Raw genomic sequence first — 16771 nt, 5'->3', positions numbered from 1 at the left:
ATATAATACACACTCTATACACTATATTCAATATATAGACTATACACTAAATATACCATACACTATATACATTAAATATACTATACACTATATACACAATATATACTATACACTATATACACTAAATACACTATACACTATTGTTGTGTGCTGACGTTGCTTCCAGAGGCAGTTTGGAACTCGGCAGTGAGTGTTGCAACCGAGAACAGATGATTTTTACACGCTACGCATTTCAACACATGGCTGTCCCGTTCTCTGAGCTCGTGTGGCCTACCACTTTGCTAGCTGAGCTGTTGTTGCTCCTAGACATTTGCTTTTCACAATAAGAGCATTTACAGTTTACCGGGGCATCTCGAGCAGGGCAGAAATTTGTTGAACTGACTTGTTGGAATGGTGGCATCTTATGGCGGTGCCACGTTGAAAGTCACTAATGCTCTTCAGTAAAGCCATTCTAATGCCAACGTTTGTCTATGGAGATTGCATGGCTGTGTGTTCGATTGTATAGACTTGTCAGCAACAGGTGTGGCTGAAATACCCAAATCCACTCATTTGAAGGGGTGTCCACATACTTTTATATATAGTACCGTTCAAAAGTTTGGGGTCACTTAGAAATGTACTTGTTTTTGAAAGTAAAGCAAAAAAGGTTTTGCGGCTACTATTTATTGAAGCTGACAGTTGAGTGTACTTGTCCACTTGCTCAAGAATAGACTGATGAGTTTCAGAAGAAAGGTCTTTGTTTTTGGCCATTTTGAGCCTGTAATCAAACCCACAAATGCTGATGCTCCAGATACTCAACTAGTCTAAAGAAGGCCAGTTGTATTGCTTCTTTAATCAGGACAGCAGTTTTCAGCTGTGCTAATATAATTGCAAAAGGGTTTTCTAATAATCAATTAGCCTTTTAAAATTATAAACTTTGATGGTTTCTGATAATGGGTCTCTGTACGCCTATGTAGATATTCCATAAAAAAAATCTGCCGTTTCCAGCTACAATAGTCATTTACAACATTAACAATGTCTTCTTTTGTATTTCTGATCAATTTTGTCCAATTTTTAATGTACAAAAAAATAAGCTTTTTTAAAAAACAAGGACATTTCTAAGTGACCCCAGACTTTTGAACGGTAGTGTAAGTATGTCATGTATGTATGTATGTATGTATGTATGTTTATTTATGTATGTATTTTTTTACAGCTCTTTGGATGTATCTATTGTTTGAATAATCTATTTACTAGTATGTATAAATGTTTCACTCTTTATGCGATGCTCACTGCAGAGAACCAGCCACGAAGAATTATCATTGCATTATTGTAATGTTTGTTTTATGTGACAATTAATCCTGGCGATTTGCCACGAAAATAAAATGCACTTCATTCATTCACAAGTTTAAGATAGTTTAGATAGCCAGATCTATCTTAAAATTGTTTGTTTTTTTAGCTGACATGGCTAATGGAGTGACTTTCAGTGACTGACATAACAAGAGGAAAAACTGCTGATGCACAATCATTTTTCAAACTTGTACCTCGGTGTATTCTACTATTTTTAACTTGACACAGTAAATTGAGACCCCCGACTAAGTTCCCAGTGGCCTGAAGCCCTAAGCGACCGCTTATGTCGCTTATGCCTGGAACCGGTCTTTCCTGCTCTTGCTCTCCACCCATTGATATTCTCCTCAGTGCTGCTGTATTCCTACAACCCCGCGTTCTTGTGCACATGGTATCATCCAAGGAAAGCTGGGGCTGCACGATGCTTGCAGGGGAAGCGTGAACACAAAGAAACCACAGCCGTCGGATTGGGAAGAACAAAAGACAAGAAATCTCAAACCAAGTGATGAACCCGATTTATGACAACAGTTTATATTAAAAACAGTCTTGATTTTCCATTTCTATCCATATTCGAACCATTATTTACATGGCATATGATAGGAGGGGGACATTACACTGCCGTTATACAGGAGAGAGTGAAGCTTGAGCGGTGAGACGTTGTTCTAGTGTTTCCCGATGGCTTGGTGTTCGTGGGCAGTGCTCTCTCTCTGCCAAGCCGTGGTCCCGGTGCCTCTGTAGCGTTTGGGGCGGACAGGGACTGCGTTGACGGTTGAGGACGATGACTGTCTTGGAGGCTGCTAGTTGACACAGAGGAGAGGATTCAACGGAATCTGACTGGGCATATATCTTGTACATGCTGGGTCGTTACGGAGGTGAGTGAAGCAGGTGCACCTTCCTTTGTTCTTCATCAATAACAGCCGTAGGTTGATTTGGACAGGGTGTTCAAGGCTTTTTCTAAAGAATGCTTGTTTGCAAGACGTGGAGAAAACACACAGAAAATCACGATATTATAGAAATATCTGGGTTTGTGTTACATCGTAACGAGCCCCGTTTTTGATCTTTTGTTTCAATAATGTTATGGTTGCCTATATATACACCACATCTTGCTTTGTTTCCATATTCATTGTTGTAATATCCCCACCGAACACAATTATCACTTAGTTTTTTATTTATTTACTTAGTTTTTAATTGGATATTAGGGCGTATAATTTCGCGCCACAGCATGTAAACAAAATAAAGGAATCGATTGCCGGCGTGCCCACTAACCTGCCCGCGCACTCCATCATTTGCCGGAAAGTCTCCTGTGCAATCGGACACTGTGTTGACAATCCAGCACATTGTACTGACCTAATGTAATTAGTACATCCAGCACAAACATAGCAGGGCTTTTTAAAATCGTTTTAAACAGTCTTCTTGCATCCTAGTCTCTATAGAAGACACCATTAGTTAGGCCTATGAATTCAGCATACCCTGGTTGTTTATATATTTCAGTCTCTCTCTTTCTCTCTGTCTCTCTCTCTCTCTTTCTCTCTGTCTCTCTCTCTCTCTCTCTCTCTGTCTCTCTCTCTCTCTCTCTCTCTCTCTCTCTGTCTCTCTCTCTCTCTCTCTCTGTCTCTCTCTCTCTCTCTCTGTCTCTCTCTCTCTCTCTCTCTCTCTCTCTCTCTCTGTCTCTCTCTCTCTCTCTCTCTCTCTCTCTCCCTCTTCCCCCCTCTCTCTCTCTCTCTCTCTCTCTCTCTCTCTCTCTCTCTCTCTCTGTCTCTCTCTCTCTCTCTCTCTCCCTCTTCCTCTCTTCCTCTCTTCCTCTCTCTCTCTCTCTCTCTCTCTCTCTCTCTCTCTCTCTCTGTGTGTGTGTATACAGTGTGATGTTGATTATGATTAGGGTCATTAGGTGTCACCATCTGGATGAGGTTGGGTCTATTTAGGTCACGTTAAAGGCACAATCTTGGAAAATAACAGTCCTGCCATCCTGAAACTTGCTTGGATTAACAGCTGAGGGATGTAACCACTCTCAAATTCACAGGCAAACCTATTGATATCAAAACATTGTTTTGACGCCCCTCGAGATTGACCCTGAGAGCATTGTGTGTACGAATCTGTTGTCAAGGGGGACATGTTTTACACCGCTGTGCTTGGCAGTGTTTTGGGCTGCGGTTATTACAGACAGCAACATATAAGCAATGTGTTGTGAAAGAGCTCTTAAAACCATTTACATTTGTAAATATTCTATTGTTTGATGATTTCTAAATGCCCTCTGTATGCTGAAGGAAGAATAAGTGCATTTGAATCAATACATTAGACAGGCTCAGCTTTAGGGATAGTGAGTGATGGATGAAGGAATGAATTGGGAATGTAAAATGGACGCTGCATGTAGGAGAGTGAAATGAACAGAGCTTAATGGTGTGAAATGGGGGAATTGTGTTTTTTGCTGTGAAGATAGTTATGTAATAATGGGAGGATAGAGAGAACCCAAGCAGCATCAGCATCAACAGCACGTCTCCTCAGGGGGTTCACAGTCTAATTGAGTTATGCAGCAACAGGTCAAATATTTTCTTAGCTAATGCATTATCATAGATGAGAGAGTGGGGAGGGGAGGTGGGAGGGAGGGAGAGAGAAAGGTGAAGGTGGAGACGTGAGCAGTGAAAAGTGTTGAGAGTGGGAAATAGAGGGGGTGAGAGAGAAGGGGTGAGAGAGAATGGTAGGGGAGAGAGAGAGAGAGAGAGGTGGGACTTGGAGAGAGAGAATGAGTGAGTGAGAGAGAGGTGGGACTCGGGGAGAGAGAGAGAGAGAGAGTGGAAGTGAGCAAGAGATAGGTCGGACTCGGAGATAGAGAGAAAGAGTGAGCGAGAGTGAGGTGTTATTCGGAGAGAGTGAGTGAGCGAGAGAGAGGTGGGACTCGGAGAGAGAGAGAGAGTGGGAGTGAGCGAGAGAGAGGTGGGACTCGGAGAGAGAGAGAGAGAGAGTGTGTGTGAAAGACAGAGAGAGGGGGCGCATGGAGAGAGTGGTGGAACTATTAGAGAGAGGTAAGAGAGGGATAGAAGGATAGAGGGAGAGAGAGAGAGTTGATTCTAATCCTATTAATCCACTTCACTGCTGTCTTTCCTACTAGCCACAGCTATATACTGTACCTGGCAGCTTGAAGAGCCTCTTTATGCAGGGAGCTGAAGTCTGCAGACCCAACAGCTCTGAATGACTGAGGATGTGGTGGTTTTATAGACAATATAATGTTTGTTTATTTGGCTCTTACAATCGCAACCGCTGCTCATTCTGTTTTCTTTTTTTACACTGAAACAAAAAATATGAACGAAACATATAAAGTTAGTGAGCATTTCTTCTTTGCCAAGATAATCCATCTACCTGACAGGTGTGGCATATGAAGGAGCTGATTAAACCGCATGATCATAACACAGGTTCACCCTGTGCTGGGGACAATAATAGGCCACTCTAAAATGTGCAGTTTTGTGACACAACACAATGCCACAGATGTCTCAAGTTTTGAGGGAGCGTACACTTGGCATGCTGACTGCAGAAATGTCCAGCAGAGCTGTTGCCAGAGAATTGGATGTTTAATTTCTTTGCCATAAGCCGCCTCCAACGTCATTTTTGAAAATTTGGCAGTACGTCCAACCGGCCTCACAACCGCAGACCATGTGTAACCGGCTTCTTCGCCTGCAGGAACGTCTGAGACCAGCCACCCGGGCAGCTGATGAAACTGTGCGAAGGAGATCTGTCACGCTGCATGAGACAAATGGCGGTCACACCAGATACGGACTGGTTTTCTGATCCACGGCCCTACCCTTCTTTTTTATTTTTATAAGGCAGTCTGTGACTTTTATTTTTATAAGGCAGTCTGTGACTAATAGATGCATATTTATATTCCCATTCATGTGAAATTCATAGATTAGGTTCTAATGAATGTATTTGAATATATTTCCTTTAATAAGAACTCAGTAAAATCCTTGAAATTAATCCATGTAGCGTTTATATTTTTGTTCAGTGTATTATGATTTCATGTAACCTGTTGTGTATATGTTACCCCTTGGTGTCCAGTTCGTCAGCAACATAGACCGGGACAGGTTTAGGGAAAGGGAAATACCTAGTCAGTTGTACAACTGAATGCCTTCTACTGAAATGTGCCTTCCGCATTTAACCCAACCACTCTGAATCAGAGAAGTGCGGGGGGGCTGCCTTAATCATTTTCGGCACCCGGGAAACAGCGGGTTAACTTCCTTGCTCGGCGGCAGAACAACAGATTTGTACCTTATTATCTCGGGAATTCGATCCAGCAACCTTTCGGTTACTGACCCAATGCTCTGACCACTAGTTGTTGTTTGAGGAAGAACTCTCACTTCGTCCCAGAGGAAAGCCTGTCTGTTATTGGTCCTCTATGTGGCAGGGTTGGTCCCAGAGGAAAGGCTCTCCGTTATTGGTCCTCTATGTGACAGGGTTGGTCCCAGAGGAAAGGCTGTTCGTTATTGGTCCTCTATGTGACAGGGTTGGTCCCAGAGGAAAGCCTGTCTGTTATTGGTCCTCTATGTGGCAGGGTTGGTCCCAGAGGAAAGGCTCTCCGTTATTGGTCCTCTATGTGACAGGGTTGGTCCCAGAGGAAAGGCTGTTCGTTATTGGTCCTCTATGTGACAGGGTTGGTCCCAGAGGAAAGGCTGTTCGTTATTGGTCCTCTATGTGACAGGGTTGGTCCCAGAGGAAAGGCTGTTCGTTATTGGTCCTCTATGTGACAGGGTTGGTCCCAGAGGAAAGGCTGTTCGTTATTGGTCCTCTATGTGACAGGGTTGGTCCCAGAGGAAAGGCTGTTCGTTATTGGTCCTCTATGGGACAGGGTTGGTCCCAGAGGAAAGGCTCTCCGTTATTGGTCCTCTATGTGGCAGGGTTGGTCCCAGAGGAAAGCCTGTCCGTTATTGGTCCTCTATGTGACAGGGTTGGTCCCAGAGGAAAGGCAGTCCGTTATTGTTCCTCTATGTGTCAGGGTTCGTCCCAGAGGAAAGGCAGGTCCCTTAAAAAAACAATAGCTCAGGGCCTTTTCACACCACGACCGTTACAGCTTCTAGAATAGTCTGCAGCAGGGGTGTCCAACTCATTCCATGGAGTGCCTAGTGTCTGCTGGTTTTTGTTTTTTTCCTTTCAATTAAGACCTAGACAACCAGGTGAAGGGAATTCCTTACTAATTAGTGACTTTAATTAGATCAAGGACAATGGAGTAGTGAAAACCCACAGACACTTGGCTCTCTGTGAAATGAGTTTGAAACCTGTAGTCTAGAGCAATGTATTGGTAATGGGTATAGTCATGCTGTATGCATGCTAGCCTGGCTGCAGGTCTGGGGACGGAGAAGGGCTAGCCTGGTCCCAGATATTTTTGTCCGTGGTCATTGTCACACAGCTCTGGTCAAAAGTAGTGCTCTATTTAGTCAAAAAAAGGTTCCATATGAGACAGTCATTGACTGTAGTATCTTGATGTCCTGGTCTGGTCCCGGACCTGGTCTGTCCCTGGTCCTGGTCTGGTCCTTGGTCTGGTCCTGATCTGGTCCTTGGCCTGTTCTTGATCTGGTCCTGGTCTGTTCCTGGTCAGGTGCCTTGGTCTGGTCTTGGTCTGGCCCAGGCTAAACAGTGAGCTGTCCAGTAATCCTCTTTATGTTTCTCTCACCTCCTCAGTACTAACCTGGGATTTACAGGGATCAACTGGAGAGATAGATGGATACCTGTGTCCTGCTGCTCCACAGTGGGCTAGAGATAACATAGTGAGACTGGCTGTATGGTTAACACAGTGGACTAGGGATAACATAGTGAGAATGTCTCTATGGTTAACACAGTGGGATGGCTAACACAACCCTGTATATACACTACATGGCCAAAAGTATGCTTGTTGAACATCTCATTCCAAAATCATCGGCATTAATATGGAATTGCCCACCCCCCCTTTGCCGCTATAACAGCCTCCACTCTTCTGGGAAGGCTTTCCACTAGATATTGAAGCATTGCTGCATGGATCTCGCCTTGTGCTTGTGGGCATTGTCATGCTGAAGCAGGAAAGGACCTTCCCCAAACTGTTGCTACAAAGTTTGAAGCACAGAATCATCTAGAATGTCATTGTTATGCTGTAGATTAATTATTTGCCTTCACTAGAATTAAGGGGCCTAGACCTAACCATGAAAAACAGCTCCAAACCATTATTCCTCATCCACCAATATTTGCCGTTGGCACTATGCCAAACCCAGATTCGTCCGTCGGACTGCCTGATGGTGAAGTGTGATTCATCCGTCCAGAGAAGTCCAATGGCGGCGAGCATTACATGAAGCTCCCAATGAACAGTTCTTGTTGCTGACGTTGCTTCCAGAGGCAGTTTAGAACTTGGTAGTGCGGTTTGCAAACGAGGACAGAACATTTTTTACACGCTACTTGCTTCAGCACCTGGTGATCCCATTCTGTTAGCTTGTGTGGCCTACCACTTCGCGGCTGGGCCGTTGTTGCTCTTAGATGTTTCCAATTTACAGTACCAGCACTTACAGTTGACCGGGGCAGCTCTAGCAGGGCAGAAATTTGATGAACTGACTTGTTGGAAAGGTGGCATCCTAAGACGGTGCCACGTTGAAAGTCACTGAGCTCTTCAGTAAGGGCCATTCCACGGCCAATGTTTGTCTATGGAGATTGCATGGCTTTGTGCTCGATTCTATACACCTGTCAGCAACGGGTGTGGCTGAAAAAGCCGATGACAAAGTGAAAACAGGTTTTTAGACATTTTTGCAAATGTATTAAAAATAAAAAACAGAAATACCTTATTTACATTAGTATTCAGACCCTTTGCTATGAGACTTGAAATTGAGCTCAGATGCATCCTGTTTCCATTGATCATTCTTAAGATGTTTCTACATCTTGATTGGAGTCCACCTGTGGTAAATTCAATTGATTGGACATGGTTTGGAAAGGCACACACCTGTCTATATAAGGTCCCACAGTTGACAGTGGATGACAGAGCAAAAACCAAGCCATGAGGTCAAAGAAATTGTCCGTAGAGCTCCGTGACAGGATTGTGTTGATGCACAGATCTGGGGAAGGGTACCAAAACATTTCTGCAGCGTTGAAGGTCCCCAAGAACACAGTGGCCTCCATCATTCTTAAATGGAAGAAGTTTCGAACCCCCAAGACTCTTCCTAGAGCTGTCCGTCCGGCCAAACTGAGCAATCGGGGGAGAAGGGCCTTGGTCAGGGAAGTGACCAAGAACCCACTGGTCACTCTGACAGAGCTCCAGAGTTCCTCTGTGGAGATGGGAGAACCTTCCAGAAGGACAACCATCGCTGCAGCACTCCACCAATCAGGCCTTTATGGTAGAGTGGTCAGATGGGAGCCACTCTTCAGTAAAAGGCACATGACAGCCCGCTTGGAGTTTGCCAAAAGGCACCTAAAGGACTCTCTGGTCTGATGAAACCAAGATTGAATACTTGGACCCTAAGCACACAGCCATGACAACGCAGGAGTGGCTTCGGGACAAGTCTCTGAATGGCCTTGAGTGGCGCAGTCACAGCCTGGTCTTGAACCCGTTCGAACATCTCTGGAGAGACCTGAAAATAGCTTGGCAGCAACGCTCCCCATCCAACCTGACAGAGCTTGAGAGGATCTGCAGAGAAGAATTGGAGAAACTCCCCAAATACAGGTGTGCCAAGCTGGTAGTGTATGTATCTCTTTGGTGATATAACGGCGTAACATCTCTAGATGTTCTGGATCTCTATTTGTTAAACAAGCCTGTCCTGTATCAGACAGTCCCCTGGACAGTAGATTGATAGTGCCCAAGCTGTACAGCAGCTGCTTTGGAAGTGTTGATAACGTTCAATGCTATGTTCCTAATAAGTAAGGACAATAAGCTTTAATATTTAAAGACAGTACAAATACCAATGGAAATCATCACTCTCAAGGTAAAGTATTCAAATTCGAATGAAGAGCAGTGAAGCACAGTATTAGTAAACCCAATGCCCCCTTTCCTGATTGAAGGAGAATGTGTCCCGTATCTCTCCAATGCACATCCTTCTCTCTCACACACCCTGCTGCTCTCATTACAAAGGGAGTCTGGCCAAATGTCCATTCTGCCTGCCTGTATGGTGGCTGTTGCGGAAGCTAGGCTTACATCCCAAATGGCACCCTAATCCCTGTATAGTGCACTACTTTGGACCAGACCATATAGGCCTTATTCCCTATATAGTACACTACTTCAGACCAGAGCCATATGGGCGCCATTTGGGACGCAGCCTGAGGCTGAATTGTCATGCTGCCCAGAACCTGTGAATATGCTGCCTGTCTATCGCTGTCAGGATCTGGGACTCAACCCCAAGGAGCAGGGTAGCTGGGAGAGAGCTAATATCAGGATCTGGGACTCAACCCCAAGGAGCAGGGCAGCTGGGAGAGACCTAATATCAGGATCTGGGACTCAACCCCAAGGAGCAGGGCAGCTGGGAGAGACTTAATATCAGGATCTGGGACTCAACCCCAAGGAGCAGGGCAGCTGGGAGAGACCTAATATCAGGATCTGGGACTCAACCCCAAGGAGCAGGGCAGCTGGGAGAGACCTAATATCAGGATCTGGGACTCAACCCCAAGGAGCAGGGCAGCTGTGAGAGACCTAATATCAGGATCTGGGACTCAACCCCAAGAAGCAGGGCAGCTGGGAGAGACCTAATATCAGGATCTGGGACTCAACCCCAAGATGCAGGGCAGCTGGGAGAGACCTAATATCAGGATCTGGGACACAACCCCAAGAAGCAGGGCAGCTGGGAGAGACCTAATATCAGGATCTGGGACACAACCCCATGAAGCAGGGCAGTTGGGAGAGACCTAATGTCGGTTCTGGGACTCAACCCCAAGACAGAGGGCACCAGGGACGTACCTAATGTGTAAGGAGGAAGTTTTGCTGGTTGGTCTGTCTCTTCTATTGAGAAACATTTGAATAAATGTCAGACAGTCCCAGGCCAACATTGGGGCTGCGGCCTAAAAGACAAACTCTGATCTGCCAACTAAGGAGCAAATCCTAACTTCCACTTAAATTGAGTTATCACTTAGTTATACAGTACATTGTTGTCAAAGTGAAATGTTAACTTAAAGCTGGAATCCTAAATGGTGAAACTGCCACGTCCGTTTGCGATATTATAACAAGAAATAACGAACACAGTTTTTTTTCTCAATTTGACATCATTGCACATGCGATAGAACAGCAGAACATGTGACTTGTTTCAGGAAACTAGGCGTATGTCACGCATCACCACTTGACCGGAGAGGCATTAGAATTTTAACATAATTTTTTTTAAATCAAAATGTGTTTTTGGGCAGAAATGCCTTCTGGAACATGTGAACTTTCATGTGCCTTAAATAACAAACTTGTATTCCATCTGTAAATACAAATACAATTGTTATATTATGAGCCTAGTTGGTTTAGCCACGGACAAAAACAGGAACCTTGCCAATAGCCATGATTGGCTGAGATAATGGTTGGGCTGGACATGCCGGGAGATGAGTTCAGATTGGTCTGACATGTAGCACGCGTCTGTCTATAACATGAGCGCAGTATGTAGTAGGTTATGCTTTCTAATGCATATTTTTTGAAAGAACGAAGAAGAAGTAGAAGTGTTGCTAATGCTCTCCACTTTCTGGAGGTCCGAGTTTTGGAGGCAGAGTATGATATCTAAGGAGATGAAGAAAATTCTGGCGTTTGATTGCAAATATGGAGACGGAGTAGAAAAGAGAACACACAGAAGGCTGTTGTATAAACACCTGTCTCTGGATTACATCTTCAAACTAAAGGCAACCATGGAATCTGTGACAGAGATGGAGAAGTGTTCATCCATGTATAAGAGAGTCTAGCTAGCTACATTTACAGATATTACATGTTTCTAATTTTGTCAGAAAGTTCTTTTCATTGCAAGTTAAAACCTGTTATGGCTGCAATCCCCCTATCGGGATAAGTGTCATCAACAACCTCTGAATAGCATAGCGCTACATACAATAAATATTACTATAAATATTTATATTCATGAAATCACAAGTGCAATATAAGAAAACACAGCTTAGCCTTTTGTTAATTCACCTGTCGTGTCAGATTTTGAAATTATGCTTTACAGCGAAAGCAATCCAAGCGTTTGTGTAAGTTTATCGATCGCACAATAAAACATTGAGTACACTTAGCATCAGGTAGCTCAGTCACGAAAATCAGAAAAGCAATCAAATTAATCGTTTACCTTTGATGATCTTCGGATGTTTTCACTCACGAGACTCCCAGTTACACAACAAATGTTCCGTTTGTTCCATAAAGATGATTGTAATATCCAAAATACCTCCGTTTGTTTGTCGCGTTATGTTCAGAAATCCACAGGAAAGAGCTGTCACGACAACGCAGACAAAAATTCCAAATAGTTTCCATTATGTCCACAGAAACATGTCAAACGTTTTTTATAATCATTCCTCAGGTTGTTTTTAAAATATAGAATCGATAATATATCAACCGCAAATGTCTTTCACAGTAGGAGAGGGGAAAACAATGTCTGTCTAAATTCTGTTGCGCAAACAAAACTCATGTGCTCACTTGACGCGATGTTATTGTTCTGGCTCATTTTTCAAAATAAAAGCCTGAAACTATGTCTGATGACTGTTGACACCTTGAGGAAGCGATAGGAAAAGGAACATGGAGGTTTCAAAATAGAAGCCACTTCCTGTTTAGATTTTCCTCAGGGTTTCGCCTGCAATATCAGTTCTATTATACTCACAGACAATATTTGGACAGTTTTGGAAACATTAGAGTGTTTTCTATCCAATACTACTAATAATATGCATATATTCGCATCTGAGACTGAGGAGCTGGCCGTTTACAATGGGCACCTTTTCATCCAACCTACTCAATACTGCCCCTGCAGCCATATGAAGTTAACCTTTCTGATCTCCCCATCCCGGATCCGGGATCGTGAATACAGACTCAAGCTCATTACCATAACGCAACGTTAACTATCCATGAAAATCGCAAATGAAATGAAATAAATATGCCATCTCTCAAGCTTAGCCTTTTGTAAACAACACTGTCATCTCAGATTTTCAAAATATGCTTCTCAACCATAGGAAAACAATAATTTGTGTAAAAGTAGCTAGCTAGCATAGCATTTAGCGTTAGCATTAGCGTTAGCATCCAGCACGCAACATTTCAACAAAAACATAAAAGCCTTCAAATAAAATAATTTACCTTTGAAGAACTTCTGATGTTTTCAATGAGGAGACTCTCAGTTAGATAGCAGATGCTCAGTTCTTCCAAAAAGATTCTTTGTGTATTAGAAATAGCTCCGTTTTGTACATCACATTTGGCTACCAAAAAAAAACGAAAATTCAGTCCTCAAAACGCGAACTTTTTTCCAAATTAACTCCATAATATCGACTGAAAACATGGCAAACGTTGTTTAGAATCAATCCTCAAGGTGTTTTTCACATATCTCTTCGATGATATATCGTTCGTGGAAGTCTGCTTTCTCTCCTGAATCCCAGGAGAAAATGCCCGCACCTGAAGATTACGCACAAATTTAGACAAAGGACACCGGGCGGACCCCTGGAAAATGTAGTCTCTTATGGCCAATCTTCCAATGATATGCCTACAAATACGTCACAATGCTGCCGACATCTTGGGGAAACGGCAGAAGGTCTAAGCTTATTCCTGTCGCATTCACAGCCATATAAGGAGACATTAGAAAACAGAGCTTCAGAAATTCTGCTCATTTCCTGTTTGTCGTATCATCTTGGTTTCGCCTGTAGAATGAGTTCTGGGGCACTTACAGACAAAATCTTTGCAGATTCTGAAACTTCAGAGTGTTTTCTTTCCAAAACTGTCAAGAATATGCATAGTCGAGCATCTTTTCGTGACAAAATATCGCGCTTAAAACGGGAACGTTTTTTATCCAAAAATGAAATAGCGCCCCTAGAGATGCAACTGGTTAAAGCATACTGTTAGTTAGCTAGCTAATGTTACATGTATGATCTGATTAGTAATATTATTTGTATCTCAGAGCCATGTTCTTTGCTAGTTATAGCCTGATGTTAGCTAGCTACCTAACATTAAACCTAGTTGGTTAGTTTTAGCTACCAGCAGATTCATGCAGGGTAGCAACATTATGAGTTGGGATTATGTTTAATTGTTTAGCTAGCTAGCTACATGTCTAAACAAAAGACTCCACTAAGCAAGTAACCATTTCATTGTACCGTTTACACCTGTGTCCTGTGCATGTGACAAATAAACGTTGATTTTATTTGATATCGTGTGTGTTTACCAGAGACGGTAATGTTAAGAACAACATGACACCAAAGTCAAAATAGGCCAATGAGACAGTGTCCAAGTTCTAAAATTCTCCCGTAGAATGCCCTGCTTTTATTTCGTCACATTCACAACCGTAAGCTATTTTCAGTAGTTATCTTTAATTTATTTTTAATTTATTTTTATGTTGGATAAAAGTAGAAACTCAGAACTAGAAAATTATATATCATACACTACAGTTGAGGAACAATGGGAAAGTACTTCTGCTTTGAAAGTTGATCAACTCTTAACCTCACTTTTGAGAAAATGTCCTAAGAATGTTTTGATAGCTACTGGAGGGCTCTTCTTTGTCTACACCCATTCAGCATCGTTCACACCCTCTTATGCTTTAGCCCCACCCATTCAGCATCATCCACACCCTCTTAAGCTTTAGCCCCACCCATTCAGCATCGTTCACACCCTCTTAAGCTTTAGCCCCACCCTTCTATTTAAGGACAGACCGCTCGGATCAACCCTAACAACCGCAGTCAAGCACCCAAGCTAACTGGCTAACGTTGGCTAGCTAGAACCTCTCACCATTTTACTCACCCTAGAGCTGGTTAGCCTGTTTTTATGTTATCCAGAGTGTTGGTGACTGCAACTGTGCTGCTGGCAACAATTTACACTTTTTTTGGCAGAGTTTACTGACACTGGCCATATTCAACGGGTGTTGAGCGTTCTTAAATTAGTCAGTGATTCTGCGCTCTGAAATCGGAGTAGATATCCAGAGCAAATTTACCCACTACGTCTATCAACAGCTGTCGTGTCGCAGTGACATCATGAACATTCTGTTGAAATGGATACTTGCATAGTGGAGTCTTTTGTTAAGACATGTAGCTAGCTAGCTAAACAATGAACCATAATCTCTCCTCATGGCATTACTACCCTGCATGAATCTGCAGGTAGCTAACCAACCAGGTTCAATGTTAGCTAGCAAACATTAGGCTAAAACTAGCAAAGCAAATGGCTCTAAGATACAAATAATATTACTACACAGATCATACACGTAACTTTAGCTACCTAGCCAGCCAGCTAACGTTAGCTAGCTAGCTAATGTTAAAACCTTATGACAAATGTATAAACGTGTAATATCTGTAAATGTAACTAGCTAGACTATCTTACATGGATGGACACTTCTCCGTCTGTCACAGATGCCATGATTGCTCTTAGTTTGAAGATGTAATCCGGAGACAGGTTTTTTCTCCATCTCCTTAACAATCACACTCTAATTCCACTGGTTTCAAAACGCTGTCCTCCAGAAAGTGGAGAGCAACACTTGTGTAGTTCTATATATTTTTTTTAAAGCCGTGCTACACATACCGATCAGCTCAAAAAGACAGAAGTGTGCTACATGGCAGACCAATCCGAACTCATCTCTCAGCATGTCCAACCCACTCATTACCTCAGCCAATCATGGCTAGCGGAAAGATTGCTGTCATTATCTGTGGCTAAACCAACTAGGCTGGTTTATTGAACAAGCATGGGAAACAGTGTTTAATTGAAACCCTTTACAATGAAGATCTGTGAAGTTATTTGGATTTTTACGAATTATCCTTGAAAGACAGAAAAAGGGAAGTTTATTGGTGTTAAAACAACTTAAAATACACCTGATGTTCAAATGCGATGTGAATCCTTAAAGAGATGGGTGGGGTTAAGGCTTAAGAGGGTATGAACGATGCTGAATTGACGTAGACAAAGATGAGCTCTCCAGTAATTTGTACCAACACATTCAAGGACCTTTTTTTTTTTACAAGTTTATCAACTTTCAAAGCAGAATTACTTTCCCATTTTTCCTCAACTGTATGTTATTCTCTGTTTGTTTTTTTTAGCTCTGAATCTCTAAAAACACAATTTCAAATGTTGCTACATAAGACCGAATCTAGCCCGGTCGGTCACATATTAGTACCGCAAATTGGATGACACTCCTCTTCGCTGCTTCATCAACAAAACAAAAAACAAAATGGACGTTGGAGCGGTTTTCCGTTCCGTTCCGTCCGATACTGCGGATCCATCTTTAAGTGGAAGTATATAACCCATAAGGAAAGAGTGGAGTCAACTCATCCCTATAGTAGCCTGTCTATAGCTGGGATCTCTCTCTCTCAATTGTATCGTATGAACCAAATATGTGTCACTCAGCTTGTATCATGTTCCTGTCAGTGCTGTGGTCGATCATAATTTAAGGGAAGACATGACTCACAGAAACAAACACACATGATCGTATTAGGTGTCTTAAAGCTCATTCATTTAGACCTCTTCCTATCGGTATTAAAAACCCTGTGAAATGTTCCTGTCTCACTGTCCATGTTGGATAGCTCTTTCTCTCCCTCTTGGGCCCCATCCTCCTCTCTCTCTCTATTTCCCTCTGCCCTGTTCCATCCTCCTCCTCTCTTTCTCTGCCCTGTCCCATCTTCTCTCTTTCTCTCTCTCTCTGTCCTGTTCCATCCTCCTCCCATTCTCCTCTCTCTCGCTGCCCCATTCTCCTCTCTCTCTTCCCCATTCCCTCCTCCCATCCATTCTCTCTCTCTCTCTCTCTCTCTCTCTCTCTCTCCCGTTCCCTCCTCCTCCCATTGTCCTCTCTCTCTCTTCCCCATTCCCTCCTCCTCTCTCTCCCCCATTCCCTCCTCCTCCCATCCTCCTCTCTCTCTCTCTGCCCCATTCCATCTACCTCTCTCTCTCCCTCTTCCCTGTTCCCTCCTCCTCCCATCTTCCTCTCTCCTTCTGCTTCGGTGAGTGCCAGAGCCTGTTGAGGGCTCGACCAGGGCCAGGAATAGCTTTTCAGTGGAGGCTCTGTCTGTATGGAATTTGTGTGTGTCTCTCTCTCTCTCTCTCTCTCACGCTCTCTCTCTCACGCTCGCTCTCTCTCTCTGTGCGCGCACGCTGCCGGGGGAAAACCACTAAACCGTTTTGATTGGGACAAAAAAAAAAAAGTACATGGCACTGGGTCAGCCAGCCCTCTCAATGTGCTCTCATCCCGAGAAGAGAGAACGCTCGCAGCAGCTTTAATGCCTCCCTACAAATCATTTTGTCTCATTTGCAGAAAGCTAAATATTTCACTGTGTTGAGTTACATCCATTTACTTTTAAATGGACCACCAGTAACACTGTCTAGTTGAACTAATGTTAAGTAACTGTTTCC

General features: G+C 43.2%; 1 protein-coding gene across 1 annotated transcript in view; it reads left to right on the top strand.

Annotated features, from left to right (window-relative positions):
• Positions 1-1701: 1701 nt before the first annotated feature.
• tmem198a (transmembrane protein 198a) overlaps positions 1702-16771 on the top strand; it is a 75075-nt gene continuing 60005 nt past the window's right edge. The window contains exon 1 of the mRNA XM_036959461.1: positions 1702-2192. The gene's annotated coding sequence lies outside the window, so the exon portion shown is untranslated. The remainder of the gene's footprint in view (positions 2193-16771) is intronic.

The sequence above is a fragment of the Oncorhynchus mykiss genome, chromosome 22 (assembly GCF_013265735.2).
Source record: "Oncorhynchus mykiss isolate Arlee chromosome 22, USDA_OmykA_1.1, whole genome shotgun sequence".
Classification (NCBI taxonomy): Eukaryota; Metazoa; Chordata; class Actinopteri; order Salmoniformes; family Salmonidae; genus Oncorhynchus; species Oncorhynchus mykiss.
This window is presented reverse-complemented; position numbering and strand designations above follow the sequence as displayed.